The sequence below is a fragment of the Anser brachyrhynchus genome, assembly GCF_964034855.1.
Source record: "Anser brachyrhynchus genome assembly, chromosome: 4".
Lineage (NCBI taxonomy): Eukaryota > Metazoa > Chordata > Aves > Anseriformes > Anatidae > Anser > Anser brachyrhynchus.
Window position 1 is genome coordinate 48,497,326 of NC_137698.1, and position 19,605 is coordinate 48,516,930.

The 19,605-nt window shown below is 42.3% G+C and overlaps 1 long non-coding RNA gene across 2 annotated transcripts in view; it reads right to left on the minus strand.

Moving 5' to 3' along the window:
- LOC308194928 overlaps positions 1-19,605 on the minus strand; it is a 350,222-nt gene that overhangs the window by 238,323 nt on the left and 92,294 nt on the right. The gene's annotated exons all lie outside the window — the stretch shown is intronic.

Sequence of the window (19,605 nt, forward strand, 5' to 3'; positions counted from 1 at the left end):
GCTAGTGCAGTGTGAAGTCTATTTCAAGGGGAAGATGGTACAAAACAGAGACCTGGGATATCGTTACACTGGAAAGGCAAAGGCTGTAAAAGAATGTTTCTTTGGGGACCAGGCTATGATACCTATGATGCACTTGCTTTTTGAGGTGGGACTGATGTGAGCACTCAATATCCCAGTTGTTTATCCATCAGATAGTTATAAATAAGCCACTTCAGTACTGAAAAACATTACAACCTTATCAGTTCAATACCTCTGGCTTTGGTGCTCTATAGAGTTTACAGCCAGAAGCAGCACATCCTAATCCTGCTCTACTTCAACATAAACTCTAGAAACCACAGGTTAGGAGAATGCACACGTTGCTCACATGTAATCATCAGGGATGCGTAAGCTACGGACATTTTCAGGAAATACCCACACACTAACAAGAAATTGACAAGATCTTTTCAACTGTACCACATTATCAGCATGTCTCAAAGAGTATTACCTCACAGACATGACTGGCACTGCAGCAGAGCCGTAACAGCCCCTGCTTGTGTTCCTCCCCATTCCTCCCAAACACAGCCCTGAGTTTTCCCCGATTCCAACCAGGTTGCTGCCTGAGGCATCTTCAGCAATGACTCGTTACCCAGATGTGAAATGATGAATGCCACAAATTCATTTTACAGTGCTTTGTAGTGAAGCAGTCAGGAAAAGGTGGCAAAGACTGTCAAATCCTGTAGCCATGAAAATCCACAACCCCACTTCTTGTTAAATAATGCATTCCTGGGCTGAATACACCCAGGTCAGGGGCACAGCATCACTCTACAATTGCTGACATGCTGGCCCCGTGTATCCTGCACATGAGTTCTGCATGAATGGTCAGGCACCAGCTTAACCCAGCTCGATGCTGGCACTCTAAAACAAAGCCATTAATGAGCAAGTAGTTTTGTTTCTGCAACTACTCCACATTTTCTTTATTTAAACAAAGACACGCACCTAGGAGTAATTTTGGCACACATATACAGAGAGATTTCAGACTTCTTGACAGGTACAAAGTAAAAAACAAACCTATCCATGTGCCTTATGTTAATTTTTTGAATATCCTTTCCTGGGGCTTTCGGATTGCTCTGGCCTTGATATTATGACCTCAGACATTTTTCGCAGGCTGAAGCAGTCAGCCAAAGGTGATATATGCAACTGGCTCACTTGATTTCTAGCAGTATGCACATACCTTGCATTGATACCTTTCACTGACAGAAGGAAAGCCAAGGTGAATTAAGTTTAGAGGTAGACAGAAATGCTATTAAGCAGCTGCCATAATCTTTATGGTTAACAGCCATGTTTGTACGAAGAACTTGGGAATGAGGGAGACAGATGACCAACTTTTAGAAAACAATTACTTAAATCCTACCCAAGCTGCTCTTAAAACTGCTTTAAAAAATGGCCATTAAAACAAATCCCCACAGATACACTCCCACTGCACAAGTGCTCATCTTGAAAACAGCCAGGAGCATCCCTGCCACCTTATTAAAGCAGGGTGCCACAGCTCAGACCACCTGCCAGGAGCAACACGGGAAGCCAGCAATACAGTGCTAATGCAGCTACTATGGGGAAAGCTGTGGCTATACAGCCCTAAATGTGATGTGGCCATGGTTACTGTAGTGCAGCACAGCTAAGGGAAACCAACATCGACAGGAGAACTAGTTAGGCAAATTGTCAGGATATGTCCTGCACCCCTGCAACAGTCCTCCATAAGCATACATCCCGGGCTGGGCCCATCTCAACAGGAAAAGGCCTTTTGTTTGGAGAAATTCCTTGGGTATGTCCTCACATCTCCGGTGACAGCAAGCAACCCTAATACAAGTCTCCAGACAAACCCGCCATGGCTCTTCTCACCCTAATTAGGAGTGGCAGTTCCACTACATTAGCCAAGTGAGGCAGGAGACTAGTGACCAATGTGTCATCTTGCCTCCAACTGCTGCATGTTTTGCAACTCCCCTTCATGCTGTGCTGCTCAGGGTACAGTTGAGAGACAGCGTTCAAACCCAAGAGAGACATAACCTGCCAAAAAACAGAGGAAGGCCGATGTTCAAAATAAGCATCGTGTTTGCTGGTCTGCAAGTGGCAGTGTGCTACTTGAGAACTGCTTTCCCAAAGGAGACACCCCCACCTACATTTATAGTGTTGTACTGATTTGCTGAACTGTTCTGCATATAGAGTGCCTGCACTGGGATCAGGGAAAGCTGTGATCATGTCTCTAAATGCTCCAGCAAGCTGCAGTGTAGAATTGAACTACTACAACCTTCTCTTGCAGGGTTATACTCGAAATAACAGAAGAAAAAAACTGCTTACTGCTAGAATACCTTCAATTTTGATTGGGCATTAACTCCCATATATAAATGCAATCCTTTGGCCAAAACAGGCTGCTTGAGGCAATGGTGCCTATTACAGACAGTCACACTACGAAGGAAGAAGGCGGTGTTGTGGGACAAGACAAAAGCTCACGCTTAAACCCGCACTGGTCACTGGCATCAAGAGCCACTTAATAAGGTACAGCACAACTCTATGGCCCCTGGGGTTCTCTGCAGACACGTGCAGATCCTGGAAGCAGATGAGTTTCACTTGAGTAGCTTAATTAAATGCCTTACTCCAAAGCTACCACTCCTTTTTTTCCCCAGGAACTCTTTCATGTTAGGTTCCATTTTGTCATCTCTAATGATATAAAAAGCAGAAAGCAGGAAACCAAGTTAACCCATGCTTCTCATTTTCCCCCTGCCTTTAAAGCCTTCAACCTCATAGGACAGCAACACATGAGCTGCAGTTGTAGCTCCAGTGAACCTACTCAGTAATCCTTTTTTCCCATTCACAGAAAACTGTTCAAGTAGCAGATCTGGATTTTCCCTCCATTTAGCTTGGATCCAGTACCTGAAGTCTTAACACTTGGGCTTTCTTGCCAAATTGTGAACAACTTCATTGTGTAATTTCTGGGCCTTGAGGAAGGCAGGGTGCTTAGAATTTGAGTCTCTTGATTCACCCTCTTTGAAAAATCAAAACCAGTCAGCACCTGCAGGAAGCCCCACCCTTCTGTGAGAACACAGGGCTTGCAGCCATCAGTTTTAATGCACACCAGATGACCCAGGTGATTTACCTCAAATATATAGAAAGAGAGCAGTTGTGTTCTGCAGTACAAGAACAGCACCTTCAACCTGTAAAGTCAACATCTGGATGAGAAAGCCTAAACGAGTGTAAAGAACAGCCAAAGGCAGACAAAAATGGACCTTTTCAAACCTCTTTGTCCATACTGCTGGCTCCACTGACACTGCTTCTTTAGTGTAGATATAGGGAACACATTTTAAAAAAAAAGAACTCCACAGAATACTACATCTTCAGTGTCATCTGTTTAGGCCAGAACTGCACACCTTGTTCCAAATGGGACTTTATTCAAATACTGTCAGCATTATTATGAGAAAAAACGAGGAGTTCATCTAAACAAACACGATCCATTCTTCCGGAGGTCCACAGTACATTGGATGTGGACTTGCCACAGGTAGAATCCAAGAGTTGAGTTAGCTTTAACTAAGCTTACTAATGACAGGCAAATTGACATTTTGGTCATGCAACTAAGCTGCTCCTCTTCATTTTCACACAACACCTGTCACGAAAAACTCTGTCTATCCTCCAAACTGCAAGTTGCTCCTAAGTGCACCCACGTAACCTCTCCAGGGTACGTCTGTGGGGATGCAAGATAAAGAAACAACATTTTTCTTTATCTTTTTGAGGCTTTCTGGTTTGCGTTCATTTTCTGTGCTAATTGTTATGGCCTGCAGGCTACTTTGCCCTTGTTTCACTCCACTTTCCATACAAGGATGCCCTTTACCCACAACCAACTCTGAAGATAACCCACACTACCAAAGCCCACGTGTAGAACCTGAACGGATTCTGAAACTTCTAGCAAAAAACGAAGGGCTGGGGGAACACATTGCTTACAGTATTGTCTGTAACAACTCAACCCACAAACACCCATACTTAAGCAAAGCACTAAAGTTTAAAATAGCTGTCAGTTTATTAGCATTTTTGAAATGCTATTTCTCAAGTCCGTTATTTAATTCTCCTGTGGTTACGTTATAGCAAAAAATCTTCCTTCTAAGCTATTTAAACACCTTTTAGCTGAGAAGCAGGTTACTTACTGACCTCTCTCTATACGTAGATATCATTAAGTTGTATATATGTTCCCACAATTTGAATTATCCTTCATATAGGCCAAGTTGGATGGAGCCCTGGGCAACCTGATCTAGTGGGTGGCATCTCTGCCCATGGCAGGGGGCTGAAACTAGACAGGCTTTAAGATCCCTTTCCAACCCAAACCATTCTCCGATTCTGTGGTATCACCAGCCTCACACAGCTATTCAGCTTCCCATTCAGATCATCAGAACATGATTAAATTAGCCTATACTGGAACTGGGCAAACTGAGACTTGGTGAATAAAGCAGTCTGGTCATCCATGTTGGAACAGCTATTACAAGCACTTAAGCGCAAACGGCCAGGACATAGATGCAATTTATTATAGCCCAGTGGTTCTTCAGTTTGAAAGCAATCATCCAGATTTGCCTGGAGACATAAAAGCAAAGCAAGAGTCGGGGGGGTTATCACAGACCGGAGAAGAGGCGCAAGCATATTTTGCAACACTACATGCAGATTAAACTGTTCAGTACTCTCAATTGACAAATTGATCTTAATGATTAAGGTACCTTTCTTTGATGAGGGAGGTGTCACAATATGCAACTGATCTGGTTCAGCAGAACAGCGCAGCTAGGTCAGTTTAAAGATATCGTGCTGATGAAGGACAATTTTCCCCAGCCCAGAGCAGCCCATACAGCTAGCAGCCATCCAACCGCTGCAGGGGTACAAACGATTCCGGCCAGTTACACTGCCAGTGCTAGCTCATACTTTTCTCTTGGACTTGTCCTGCGAGCACCATGTTGCGAAGTGTTTACGTGAGCACTCACTGAAATAGACTGTTCTTAGTTTCACCAGACAACTGATTACAAGGGAAATGATATCATGAAACACCAAACTAAGTTGCAACTGACAACTTGGTTAGGTTCCAACTACAACCTTACCCTAGATATGCCACAAACTATACATTTCAAACACCTGCAGTAATTTTAACACTGCTAAAAGGGAGGGGGCATATGGGTTTTGAATGCTCACTGGTCAAGTTGTTTTAACAGAATCCAGAACAAGTGTACGATTCTTCCCATTTTTACCCCTCAAAATGTACTACTGAGTAGTGTTATCTACCATCCAATTTGAAGAAGGCAAAGAAGGATCCCAAGACAAACTTCTTAAGTAACTAATATCACAAAACAGGACATCAGGAAGCCACCTGAGGTCTGACTGATCCTTGCTATCCCACCCCATGATCACTTCAACAAATTCACTTAATACTAACTACATTTTTCATCCCTGCATCTCCCGTTGCCAGTTTTAAAACTTGGTTCCCCTCAAAGTCAGAATCTTGCTCACAATTTCCAGTGAATTTACTCACAGTTAGCTTATACACATTTCCTATTGTGCCCATTTTGCCTCAGTTTAAACAGCATGTGTCCCTAACATATACCTAGATAGCTGCCATCATCCAAGACTAACCATGCTAGTCTTTCCAGCCCTGTCTCATAAGAGCATTCCTGTCCCTCACTGTACATACGTTTTCCTCATTTGCCTCAGGTTGTTGTCTTGACCATGCTTTCCACAATGCTTCCCTTCCTTTATAAAGGAGAAAAGAAGAAAAGATGGGAACCTGTAAATAAAAGCTGGATTTTGGCCTTTCTCTAGGCTTACTGGTCTTCACATTGGCTTTGGAGTTATTTGGTGTGATAAGACTATATGAAGAGGCTAAGAGCTGTTCATAGATTGACCACAGCAAAATAACTGACTCTGTTGCAGACCTCAGCATCTTTTCTTCTGCTACGTTTTCATCCCATTGTGAATAAATACTAGTGCCTATGGAAGCCAGTTATGGTACACACTAGAAGCTCAATTAACACTTGGGTACCTATGGACAAGTCTAACTAGTCAGATTTTCAGAGCGGGTTACATCCCTGACTCTCCCTTGCTTTAGCAGGAGCTAGGCATGCAATCCACTTGGATGTTGTTAACCCTCATGGGTTAACCTAGCAAGGAAACGAGTATTTTTGTTTGAGTGTCACAGGGTACCGGCAGAACATCTGTAAGCATTCAGATGGTTAGGACACTGCAGAGGCATGCCTCAGGCTCGTCATCTTCCTATAAAATCCATGGGAAAATTCAAAAGAGAATCCATGTCTCACTTGCTTTTTTTTTTTTCTTCTTTCCTATCCTATTAGCCACCCCTGCTTCTTCTTCCTACACCTACAGTATCTTTTGCCTTCCAAATGCATGCAGTTCATTTCAATGAAGACTCCTCAAGTTTTCCAGAATCTTTGGCCATGGCAGAACAAGCTCACATGAAACCATCCCTGCACTGCTTCCTGTCCTCTCAAGTGGCCTTAAGCAGAAAGGCTGATGCCAACAGTTGGTGATTAACTATTTAAGCAAGAGTTACTGTATAATCACACAATTGTAAGTAATTAAGATAATGCATTGTCAGCTCCTGCTCATACATCCCTGATATCACACCTGGCCATTGACCTTGACACAACCTCGGGATTTATTCTTTCAAGCATCCATTTTTGATGTTTCAATTCCTTTAAGCTACTGCTGCTAGTAACCGTGTGCACAATTTGCTATTTCCACCTGCTATGTCAATTGATTAATGACAGGCAAACATAAGGCTTATTTTCATGCTGAGAAGGAGAGAAACCCACAGAAACTTATCTTTATAACGCTGGATTTTCATAAAACTTCCACCCACATTACACCTCCAGACTGCACTCTGGCTCCAAACTTACCTCTGCCCTGGCCAGGAAGGACCAACTTTGCAGAAGCCTTTTTGCCTTGTAAATCTTAGCACAAGAAACAAAGATTATTTTCTTTGCCTATTACAGCCTAAGACAACAAATATTCCAGCAGGCACACAGAACTATACAGATGGTTACTGAAGTGAAAGGACAATCTTTCAAGGGCCAGTTGCAAAGTGACACCATCACTTTGTCATAGCAGCTTCCCACTTAAAGCCGAGTTGGAAATTCTTAGTAAAGGAGCATTCTGCAGATGGCAACATTTGCACATGATGTACATCACCTTTAGGAAACCTGAGAGGTTATACAGTGTCCACAGTGTCCCTGGCACTGTCATCCATCACACTATCAGCAAAGTGAGAAAGTTAAGAAGTATCCCTCCTCAGTGGTGTTTCAGGGAAGCTGTCTGTACTCGGCCAAGGGCTATGAAGAGTTACCTCATGCTCCACTCAGTCAACCAAAGGACAAACAAACCCTGAAAGTAACAGCAGGAAGATGGTCCAAGCTGCATCCACAGATTCTGCTTTGTTTTCAGAGTTCCCTCACTGCAAAATAACCCTTTTCTATACTCAGAAAACAACTGCAAAGCTTCCCAATGAAGAGCTGGATACTTCCACAGAAAGATTTTCCCACAGCTGTCTTACTAGCCAGCAAAACCACTCAGAAGGATAAAGCTAACCATGCATTTGTTGTACACAACAGCCCCAATAAGCAAGTCAAAAGACACTCAAAGACACATACCTGCACTTATTAACAGAATCAGACATACAAGCTACCCATAGCATGGAAAAGGTCTTCCACCAGAGCGGGCTTCCTGTTTAGTTACCCCCTCCAAAAGTCAAGCCATTCCTGATCCTGCTCACCTCTCTCCTATTTCTGACTAGTTCAAAAGTAGAGTCCCACAACTAGAGAACAGAAAACAGAATGCCACAAACAGCACCACAGGCAATCCACAGAACAGACACATTGAAAAGCTAGCTAAGCTCACTTTACTCCCTTACCCCCATAAAGCTCCCCATCTTAATGTAGCAAGATTCATCCCTCAGCTGGCCTTCAGGTAATAACCCCTTAACCCCTTACTTTGCCTTCTACTACAACCTCTTCCATCTCCTTGTTCTTCTCTCCCTCCTCCCATTCAGCCCATGCAGGAAAAAAAAATAATCTTTCCATCCCTCCTGCGAGCATGTGTTTATCTCTATTTTTAAATGTTATGGCTTCCCAACATCTGTCTCTGTGTGGTGTAATCTTACTGATGAAATATTTCATGTTTTCCTTGAGCCTTTGTCAATATGTCTCTGCGTTATCAGCTTAGCAGATGGAGACACAGAAGGAATAACCTCAGCTTACCTGGGTGATTTCTTCTTAAGTACATACTTACTGTACTCCAGGACAAGAATCACAGCAATTTTAGTAATGCAACATGATTTTTCTCTGTAGCAGACTATATTCTCTCCTCTTACGTCAAGTATGCTTATTTCTCCACAATCTTCCTTTAGGATTTTTTTAAGTTCTTCTCTGTGAGTAGCACTATTCCCAACCTCATTTCATATATGTTAGAAGAAAACTCAGAAACACCAATGCCACTGGGAAAGCCAGTGGCATAGCCAGGAAATGAAGTCCATCTTCCCATGCCACAGCATGCTGTTACTTTGGATATACATAGCCCTTAACCAGACAACTATTGCCATGCCCTTTTTCACTAGGGAAACTGACTGACATGCTCTTGCTGCTCATTTTAAGACGACCCACTGAACGAATTACGTAGTCTGGAAGAGTAGTAGACCTGAGACTACACCCTGGATTAAATGCTGTTGCCTTGGATTAAAATCAACAGCCTCTTTATAACCTTACCTAGGATGTGACCCAACAAGGAACCAGGTGTCTAGATGAGAATTGTGATACCTGAACAGTTTTCCAGAGCTGATGTGAGCTTTGTTCCCAACTCAACATAGAGACCATCAAACTTAGGCGTGGGGCAAGCTCTGTATTTTCATCACCCACACGTACCCACACAAAACCCCTTTATTCCCCTGGAAGTTCAGAACCTCTCTCCTAACACCTCCAGACCATTTTTATTCCCTGATCGTCTTTACATTTGTTCTCTGCTACTTGATAAGCAATCCAAACCCTTCCTATTTCCAAGTTGATCCCTGCTTTGGCATTTTCAAGATGCAAAGAGATACTTCAGGCTAAACACATTTCCAAGCCTGATGAAATTTTGTCTTCCTCTCAAGTTATTATGCATTAATCAAGTCACACCACATTCTTCACCTTCAAAAGCCACATTCTTCTGCTAACAACTGCCAGTGCTAACTCGCTTTGTTTGTACCATTTTCCTACCTTTGTTCTCAAGAGATGAATGCATTCACATGCTTGGCCTGCTCCTCTGTGATCTTTAAGCATCAGCAGCACATCAGTCACTCACACTTTAAGTGCCTAAAGGAACCCCAGTGAAATGCCTCTGAATTCCAGCCTGCCATGAAGTTGTACAACGCACATTTCCTATGTGGAAAACTCACTAGAATAGTTCTAGCACCAGTGACATTGGTGAGTGCTCTGCCACTGACTTATCAAACCAGTGCTAAGTCACTTGCCTCATGAATTGGATGCATAAACCAGTAATTGTGCTCATGAGAGTCCTTGGCTACTTGGACGTTTACAGACCACCTGAAATGCAAAAGCCAGTACAGGAAATTCCTCCTAAGCCTTTTTAAGGATGCCTACAGTGCTTGGTTATTTAAGCGAGCTCGCATGTCTCATTTCCTCATGTGCTTCTCAAAAATCTCAGCTTAAATATTCAGGCATCTCACTACAAGCCATACTTTGAATTCTTCAATTGTTACTAGGAAACAACTTTGCAAGCCTGGAGAACTCTTCTCGAAGACATAATCGCTCCCTGCTCTGTTAACAACCGCAAAGGGTCAGTAATAAGGTCATTAACAACCCAGCAAAACACCAAACCAACACCTTCCTCCACTTGCACTTTCTTATTTAGGAGGTTCCTCTCTTCCCAATTTCAAGTAAACATCCCTGTGTTGATATAGAGAAAAGACACCTCCTTCAGACTTCCTCATCGTTAATGAGTTCAGCCTCCAAAAGCCCTCCCTCCTTTTGGGCAGTCTGATTTTGTGTCAGCCCTCCAACGCAGCACTAGACCCTGACAAAGCACAGCAACAGCACCCTAATTTGACAAGCAAAAAGAGACAGGAATGAGTTTTTTCTTACCACTTTTCCCTCCTACAGCACAGGAATGCTGCTCTGCCCATAGAGGGAAAAAAAAAAAAAAAGCACACAATCTGTGAAAAAATCAGTCTGACCATTATTTAATGACCACTAAGGTAGTTAACAGCCTGAGACAGAGCCTATGGTCATTAAGGCTCTGGCAGACAAAAAAAAAAAGGAAAACCACCATTATTCATAGTCAGCTGAACAGATTTTGGCCAAGTCACCAAAACCACACTGGATACTTTTAATTCTTTGTCTTGGAGTTGCACTGATCATAGTAATAAAATAGAGTGGAGTAGAGAAGGTACGCTTCACAGGCGTAGCCTACCAACACAGCCTTCCAACCTGCTGCCTCCCTTCACCTTTATGCTGCACCCACAAGCCAAGGGGGATCGAAGAGAAAGCAAACACCAACAGGAAGCCAGCTGTAACAGCACTGAGGAAATGCACTCCTTTGGTGGAGGGCTCTTTGACAGTGCTCTTCTGGTTTAACAGGACCTGTAGAATAAACGAGGCCTGAGCCCTGCATGCTGAATAGCTCAGCCTAACACATTAGGGAATTATTACTGAACTGAATGGTTTGCTGTTTGGGTCGGGGGCAGGTTTTTTATTTATTTGGTTTATAATCCTATCTGAATAAAGGTAAACACATAGGGATTATAAATGAAATAAATCTGAAGCAGAATAGAATGGGGGTGGTAGAAAAAAAATCTCAAGAGGGTCAGGAGATAATGAAGATTATACCTCAATATTGGGATTATGATGTTAGTTCTTTATTTCAATAAAACTGGATAGAGATCTTTTATATCAGGGACAGAGCTTAGCTGTAAGGACAAAGTAATCTTCTGGGAATTATGCATACAGGCTCGACATCATTTTTATTGGATGGCTGATGAACTGGAAAACTCCAGGATAGCCTGGTTTTAATTTGTAATCTTAATTTTCATATAAATCGGTACAGTTGGAGGAAGGGGGGCAGATGTAGAGGGACTCTGATGCTGTGCTAATATTGCAGCATTAAGACAGCACATGCATTAAGGCTACAATTGTAACTCATCTAGTATCTGATCCTGTCTTTTTGTCTATCCATCTGTCTCCCATCTTTGCAACTATCATTTCAAAAAAAAAAAAAAAAAACACCTCAATCACCCCAGAGCAGAAAAGACAGTATCAATGTAACATGGCATCCACCAAGAACCATCTACAGTGCATCTACCAACATCAAATTGCTCAGCAGGAGGCAGCGGTGCAAAGAAAGAACATTCAGCGTTCCACATTTTGCCACCAACTCCATACCAACCCTTTGCTTTGAAATAAACCATCATGGCACAGTATTAGACAATCTATACGTGATTTTTATTACAGGGTCACTCAAACCCAAGTCCTAAGCCTTATTTTTGGCACCTGGACAGCACTGCTTTCATTGTCCAGTGAGGCTACTCCCACCTTAGGAACTGAGGGACTCAGCAAGCTGAGCACCTAAGAGATGCCCGACGAGACACCGAAAGGCGATGGGTCTTCTTTGAGGCCATAGGACAGGGTGCTTGCCACTTGACTCCCAGGGCTGGTCTACTGACTCCTAAGTCAAATTCCTGTCCTTTGACCCACGCTGCCTCCATCCATGAGTTTCGATAGAAGTACTCATTTAATGCAACTGTTACCCCAGTAAAACTGATAATCTGGCCCCCACACATTGCATTTAGACTGACTTAATTCATTAATTCACTCCAAGTCACATCAACTCTTCCTGTTCTACAGTTTCTTTGTTTTTTCTCCTTCCATCACCTCCCTCTTGAGGAACAGGAGGGAATTTTACCTTTTTTCATTTAAAAAAAAAAAAACACGGAAGGAGATAGGAATTGAAATAGACCACTGACAGTGCCTCGATGAAAGAAAAGCACGCTGCCCTTCCAAACAGTTTTGTCACATGGGATTCATGTGCTCGGAAGAGTAAAGCACCATTTCTAAGAGTAACAGTCCCAGTTCACGCAGCCATCAGGAATGAGTAACAGCCACAGAGCTGACATATTTAATCGGTAATACTCAGTTGAATAAGGAATGGATTGAAATAACCGTGCTAGCCCCCAACCTCCCATAACATCCCTCTGCCTCATGATCGGTAACAGAATACACAGCATTGATAGAACAGCTGCTTTCATAAAGGTAGCAATAATGGAAGAAGCTCCCAGAATTCCTTAGCATTTGAGCATAAAAACAAGATTTCCATGGGGCAAATTGAAATGCCAAAGAGATTTATATTTACCTATGCAGATGTCTTGCAATCCTAGCCTTTAAAACACGGACTGTTATATTAGTGCTGAGGGAGAGAAGAAAAAACGACCCAAACTTTTCATTCCATTCTCAAAAAATACAGCTGCTGTAAAACACAGAATGGGCAAAGCTATTTTGTTAAAATCTGCTTGGTACCAAAATGGTGAGAGAGAATGACAGAAGACAATCTGATACACTCAGACGTAATCTTGAAGCGTAAATCTCTTCCATTTGTCAGGAACACCTTAAACCAATTTCCACTTCCACCTTTGTTTCAGAGAAGCCACTGTCATGTGCTGACAGAACAACTGCACAAAGGTGAAGAAAAAGCTCGTTTCTTTCCCCACTCCTTCTCATCCCCTGCCCCAACAGCAAACACCTCTCCAAGTTCTTCCCCCCGCCTCAGTCCTCCCCTCTGGGAGAGCCAGCAGTCAAGGACTGAGCGCAAGCCTCGGCAGCAGTCATAGTAGTGAATCATCAGTAAAAGCCTGGACAGACCGTGGAGAATCATGCCAGATCATAGCTCTTTATCTTCTATTTTGATGAAATGCCATTTGATGACATCTTATTTTGGGCTTTCGAAATGCCTCCACGTTCCCCACAAGACCTTCCAGGAAAATTAAGCAGTTGTGCACAGAGACATTTTGGCTGTAAGTTAGACAGAGGGATGAAGGGAGGTGCAAGGGAGAGATTAGGATCAAATGGTCAATTAATATAATGGCAGAAGATTAACAAGGAGGTGCCCCAAGACACTAAGACAAAGGTTATTTACAGTTGTTATTCATGATTTAGAAAAGAGGCTGAGAAATGAGGTGATGACCTGTGCAGATAATACCAAATCATTTGGATTAGTCAAATCTAGATAAGACTAAGGACCATAGAAAAGATAAATAAGAGACAGAAGAATTTCAGCAATGAAAAAGAAAGGTAATGAGCACTGGAACCAATAACAGGAACAGTCCCATGCCAAGTTCTAGGCAGAGACTATTCAAAGTCCAAAAAGCCAGCCTGCTACTTTGAAGAGCTGGATAAAATACTTGCCTCCTGTAGCAGCAAACTTATTGGTGCAGAAAAAACAAGACAGCAAAGTACACTGGAAGTAGTTAGGTATGGAAGCCATACTATAACGTGGGCCCACATGTGAACACTGCAAGCGATCACAGGTTCACTATAAAGGGCTGGGATGGCTTTTTTTTCCCCCCTCTAACTACAGTCATTTACCAAGGAGATAAACAAAACAGTGAAATCTGAACAAGTAAATGTGCATGTGTTGCACAAAGAGAATGCTTAGTAGGATTGGTAACCCTACCAAAATTGAAGATTAAAATCCTTTTTCATATTCTTTACTGCTTAATCTCTAAACTCATTGTACCCAATATCATCCTTTCTGAAAATAAAATTATGAAAACTGCACATTATTATTCGGTATCAGTTGCAAGACTTACTCTTCAGGTCCACAAATAGCTATAAGTACACCATCACGCATCCAACATGCTCACACTTTTTACTACTTGTCCTCTGCCAGTTTGCAGCATCCTTTCTTGGATTGTTCTCCCCATTCCTTTATTTTCTCTCAGAATATTCAGTCTGCTCATCAGAAGCAAGAAGATAGAGGGCTGCCATACCACTCAGTGTAATGTTCTTCTGCTGGATTACTTCAGGGCTACATGTAGGTACAGAATATATGAAACTTCAAAGGCATTCCTTTTATCACCTTGCTGTATCCACATGTCCACAGAGTGATGACTGGTGATGTTAAATCACCAAGTTAAAAAGCAGGTCTTTAAAAAGCAAGCAGCGAAACTGAACTGTAGAAACAGAATTCCTTCCAATATGACTGCTGGTCTCTATCATCTGGAGGATAACAAGTGAAAGCTGTAAAATGGTGGCGAAAGATGGATTTTTTATTCATTTTACACTGTATTTCACATCTTCTGTGTTCTGATTGCTTCCAGTGATTTTGTGTTTTCTTTCAAGTACACTGGAAGCAGTTAGGTATGGAGGCCATACTGTAACACACCTCCACATACAAACACTGCAGACAGCCACAGGTTCCCTGTAAAGGGCAAGTCAGTAAGTTTTCTTAGCAAGTTAAGAAAGCATGCAAAAAAAAAAACACTCCAGGCTGTTCTGTTGGTTCTTGTTCTCATTGGCCCATCGCACTTTGTCAGCTGTAACCAGCACCTGAAATACACCCTCCGTGACATCCAGGAGCTGAAGAGATCCAGCAATCCCTCAGCAAGGCAACACATCCAGTGCTGGCACAAAGCCCAGGAGCATGCACTGGGGACAGACGGTACACTGGCTGTGGGAGCAGAGGACAGGCTTTTCTGGGTCATGTGAACTCCTCTTGCAGCCGGGTTGGCAAGTTGGTTTTGGCCTCAGGAAACTCTTCAGAGAGAGAAAAAGTTGAAGGATAACCAGACCTTCCATTTGTACAGTTCTGGAAGCAAAGTGCAAGAACTGCAAGAATCCACTGAGGCGGACACCCCAATATATCTCATCCATCATGTAGAATCAAAAGCAGTCAATGGACAGTCCCCACTACGCAAGCTGAGAACTGCATGGTTCCCTCCAAAACTGCAAGCTTTCACAGCATCTATGCTAAAATGCAAGTCTCCTTCATGACCAATTCTTTCTGGTTGGGATTTCAACCATTTGGAGAACACAGAAACCAAGAGAGCTCAAAGCCACAATAAGACACCTGGACAGCAATGACAGTTGAATGCCAGCAGAGGAGCCATGGTCATGCCTCACAAACACCCTACCAGGTGGGCATTCTGTCTCATTAAGCAATGCTCAGGGAAGTTTCCATACAAACAGGAGACAGCGGTGTCAAAAAGCTTCATGCTCGAGCCACTTCACATCTATGTGCAGCAACCATGTACAGTGGGGCCCTCTCAAAGGTGGACAATTTTGAGAATCATCCTGGATTGATGAGGAGCCCCTCTTCTTCCCCCCTTATTCTCAAAGGACTGCTGTCAGTTTCACCCTAAGTACTGGGAGAAAGCAAGAACACATCCAGCCCGGAACATCTGTCCCAAAACCTTAGCTTGCTAAAAAATTAGGAAAAAACACCTCAAAAGCCACACCTCAAGTGTCTCACTTCACTCATCAACTACTATTTCTTTATATTTGCTAGCTAGCCAACTGCAACGATTACTACACTGAAAATAACAAGCTCTCATTTGGATAGGAAGACCAGTTTTCACAGGCATGAACAAGATTCATGCTCCATGCATCCTTGCAAGCAGACCTTGCAATTGTAAATAGAAACTGGAGCATGAACACAGTTGAACATACACTAGCAAGCTACCTTACTGTGTGTCACAGGGCAGCTCCTAAGTAGGTACATGCACAAACCCTGATACGAAGGACAATTTTGAACACCAAAAAACAGAGAAGCTTAATTGTGTTTCACTAAAGGCCTCCCAGCACAACATTAGGCAAAAAAAATATTAAAAAAAATTGATCACTCTTTTGGGTCCCCACACTATAAACAGTGATAACATCTTTTAAGCGTCTACTTATATTTAAGCCTATAGGGTCTTTTTTACATTTGCAGAGTCCACCTCACCGTATAGACAGCTTTCCTCAGACTTGGTTAGATCTACACAATGTTTCTATCAAATCAACAATGACTAAGACAACATAAATGAACATTTCTCTTGCTAAATCTGTGTTGTTGTATCATTTACTACCCATGACTAATGGCATAGCACAGGTTTGGTTACCTCAAAGGTCTCATTTTTTCTAAGTGCTAGAGCCTTCTGCCACGAAATCTTACCACGCCACATAGCCAGAATGACTGAGCACTGCTAGCTGCCTCTTCCTGGTATTATTTCCTGTTAAGTTCCCATCCAGAGCAAGTAGAAGCAACTAAAAGCTCCTTTGGGTTCCAGCTGTCATCTTCCCTCCTTATGCCATCTTTTCTTGCAATTCAGGCTTGTTCTTTCAAATGCGTTTAGTTAAAAGCTTTTCTTTTGGCTCTCATGGCAAAGACTTGAGTACTAAGTAGCTTTCCCACTGTTCCTGCCTAATCTTCCTATTTATCAACCTGGAGATTCCTCAGCTTTGCTAATCTTTCCTGACAGCACATAATACTGATAGTGATTTCCTAAGCAAGAGAGTTAAACAAACTGCTTCATTATTACCATTTGCAAATTCTGGCCTTATTTCACAGGCTATGCTCCAACTCAGCCTGGACTGGATCGTTTGATACAAATCTGCATCTGCAGAGCTGCGAGATGCCCTTTAATTCCCATTCTCTTCTCACACATTTAATGGAAGCCACTTCCCTCCCACCCCCCTACATGGGGGAAACAATCAGTACTTCTAGATTAAGTGTAAATCAACATATGTGGATTTATTCTTTATGTACATGTGAAAGATCTGTGGCCCAAATACCTCTGCACTAGGTTGAAGACAATGTTGTCTTCAATACAGACACTTAAGTTGGTTTTGTTTTTTTAAGGTGTATAAAAAATATGGATTTATAAAGCACATACATTAAAATGTTACTGTATCGTGAAGCATATTAGTCTTCCTGAGGTGCAGCTTCCATCCACATGCATTCCAAGCTCTGTCCTGCCATGGGAGGCAGGCATCCTAGCACCCTGATCCCCGGAGAGACCTGCAGGGGGATACAGTAGGGTCCCACAACACATCTGCTCTTACCGTGTGGTTTAACATCTGATTTCCTGCATCTTCCCAAGAAGGCAGAAAAAAAATGAAATGGCATGCAAAAGCGAAGCATTTTGGAACTATTTGCTAAACCCACTCCAGTGCAGGCCTTAAACCAGGGGCTTTCAATTACATACTAGAAACAGTAAATTCAGAGGCAGCTGATCCCACCCTCAGAGCCATATGTCAATACAGGCATTCAGTAGTCCTACCTTTTGGTGTTCAAAGAGAATAAACAAAGACCTGTTTGCTGTCAGCCATTTAGTTTGTTTAAAAGGAAATCTCAAAGTGTTTAAGCACATTCACTCTCTTACTGAAATCACACACTGTCAATAAGAGTTAAAAAAAAAATAATCTACCTTCTCTATTTCATAATTTCTCTACTCTTTTATTGTACTGCCAGGGAAATCACTTCATTTTTGCTTTCTTCCAAGCAAGAAGAGACACACACACAGCTACGCAAGAATTTAAACGCCTGCCCAATCTCTGTACAATATCTTTTTAATCAAGAGGCACAGGTTAATCCTAGATTTCAAAATATAATAATCATAGAACATCTTATACATCACAGCCATTCCAGGACTGGACATGAAAATATCTAATCTTGTAAAACTACAGAGATTGCTGATCAAAGTGTAGCAGGTAAATCAAACCTGAAATGAAAGGATTAGAGAAGGTTACTGTAATATTCTTCTCTGTTAAGTAACGTAGAAGCAGATTTCTCTGAATCTTGCTTTGTAATTCCCTTCTGGAAAAGCAGCATCGGAGGACTGAATAGGTTTGAAGAATGCCTTTTTATGACATCTGTGAAGTAAAACACAGTAATCGAAGCCCATCCTAATCCTTCATCCAGCAGCATGTACCTCGCACGCTATCACAGTAGCACCGATCAAACACCAGTGTTTGGGATAGCCAAACCCATCTAGAAAAGTCACGCTCTTCCCTTCACGGTGCCTAGTCACCTATTGACAAATGCAGTTCAGAGCACCCGTGGCATTTATCACTTCAGCAGAAAGAAGAGCACCTTTTAAAGCCTTGTCTAAAGGTAGCTTCTAAGACAAACTTCTTCTGTTCAACTGCATTCGAGTTCTAACCTTCTATATCCTTTCTTTTCTGACCATCTTTACCAAGAGAGCTAATCCAGCTATAAGGCATATCCCCCTTCAGCACAGCCAGATTCTGTCAGTGGTTACAACACCAAAACGTTGGCATTTTCATGTCTCCCAGAACTTGATATAGTAAGAACTTGATGTAGATTTGCAGTAGTTGCTGGACAGAAATCACATCACATGATTTACACTGGTAAAAAATCTTTACTAACTCATGCCTCATAAATTTGATCACTTAATAATTTAGCGTTAAATTTCTTATTCTAATGAAAAGAGAGTTAACATGATTATTATTAATGCTATTTTTAGTTGATTTAAAATTATGTCATTATGCTAAAACATTCTATTTAATTTTTAATATTCAAACTCAAAATTAATCTTGGAAGTCTTCAATTTAAGCCATAGTATTACACAGTACTGTAGCACCTAGTGCAAGCAAAAGTCTCTATGATGCCCTCAATTATGTGGATTCCTCAAAGCCACGAGCCTCAGTAGGCAAGTCTCAGCTGCAATCGGGCATCCAAGGCTCCTCATATGAAGCTGGCCCTTAATTCTAAAGGGGGAAAAACAATTAAAATGCACAATGGATATCCAGAAACATCACGTCTGTTCTTTCTCCCATTACAGCAGAACAGCTCCCCAGGTCTGCACTAGTTACCACTACAGAAAAATAAGGACCAAACACCCATTTGCTTCTCTATTTGCTCTTGGATTTGTACAGTGCCTTAGTACTTGGAAGTAAGCTGGTCTGAAGTGTGCAGAGAACACAACCTTCCTAAACCAGGTGGTTCCTAGTTAATTTCTTTCCTCATGCACTGCTTTTTAAATACCACCCTTCACACTATGTTGGCCTTCTCACCTTCCCAAAGATGCCCTCTAAGACAGAAGAGGCACTTTGTGTCTATTTTCTTGTTAAAGAACTGCCACGCAGTCAGTGCAATCTGTAACAAATGCCTATGTCTGCTTGCCAATGAACTCTCCATTTTTCAGGAGACACTCCCAGCAGTATCAACCAAGAATTTGGCCAGAGATCCTGAATTAAGTCTGACAGGAGAATCTGGGCCATCACACAAGATGGAACTGCAGAGGTATCCAAAATCCAGCTCCAAGTTCTAAATGTAGCTCAGACTCAAGCACCAAAACCTCAATAAAATGAGGTGTTTGCTGTTCTCTTCTGAGAAGGAAGTATTTATCTGATAAACTTCACTAACAGCCTCAGGATGCAAAGCAGTTTTGCTCCTTTCTTTTTCCTGTGTCCACCTCAGCACTGGACAAGCCCCTGAGATAGAGGCATACCCACCGTGCTGAGGCATCAAGGCTACCTGCGGGATCACCAGAGCAAGCTGGATAGGAACAGTACCTCACTACAGTGTTCAATCTTGTCTTTGTCTTGGACTTAC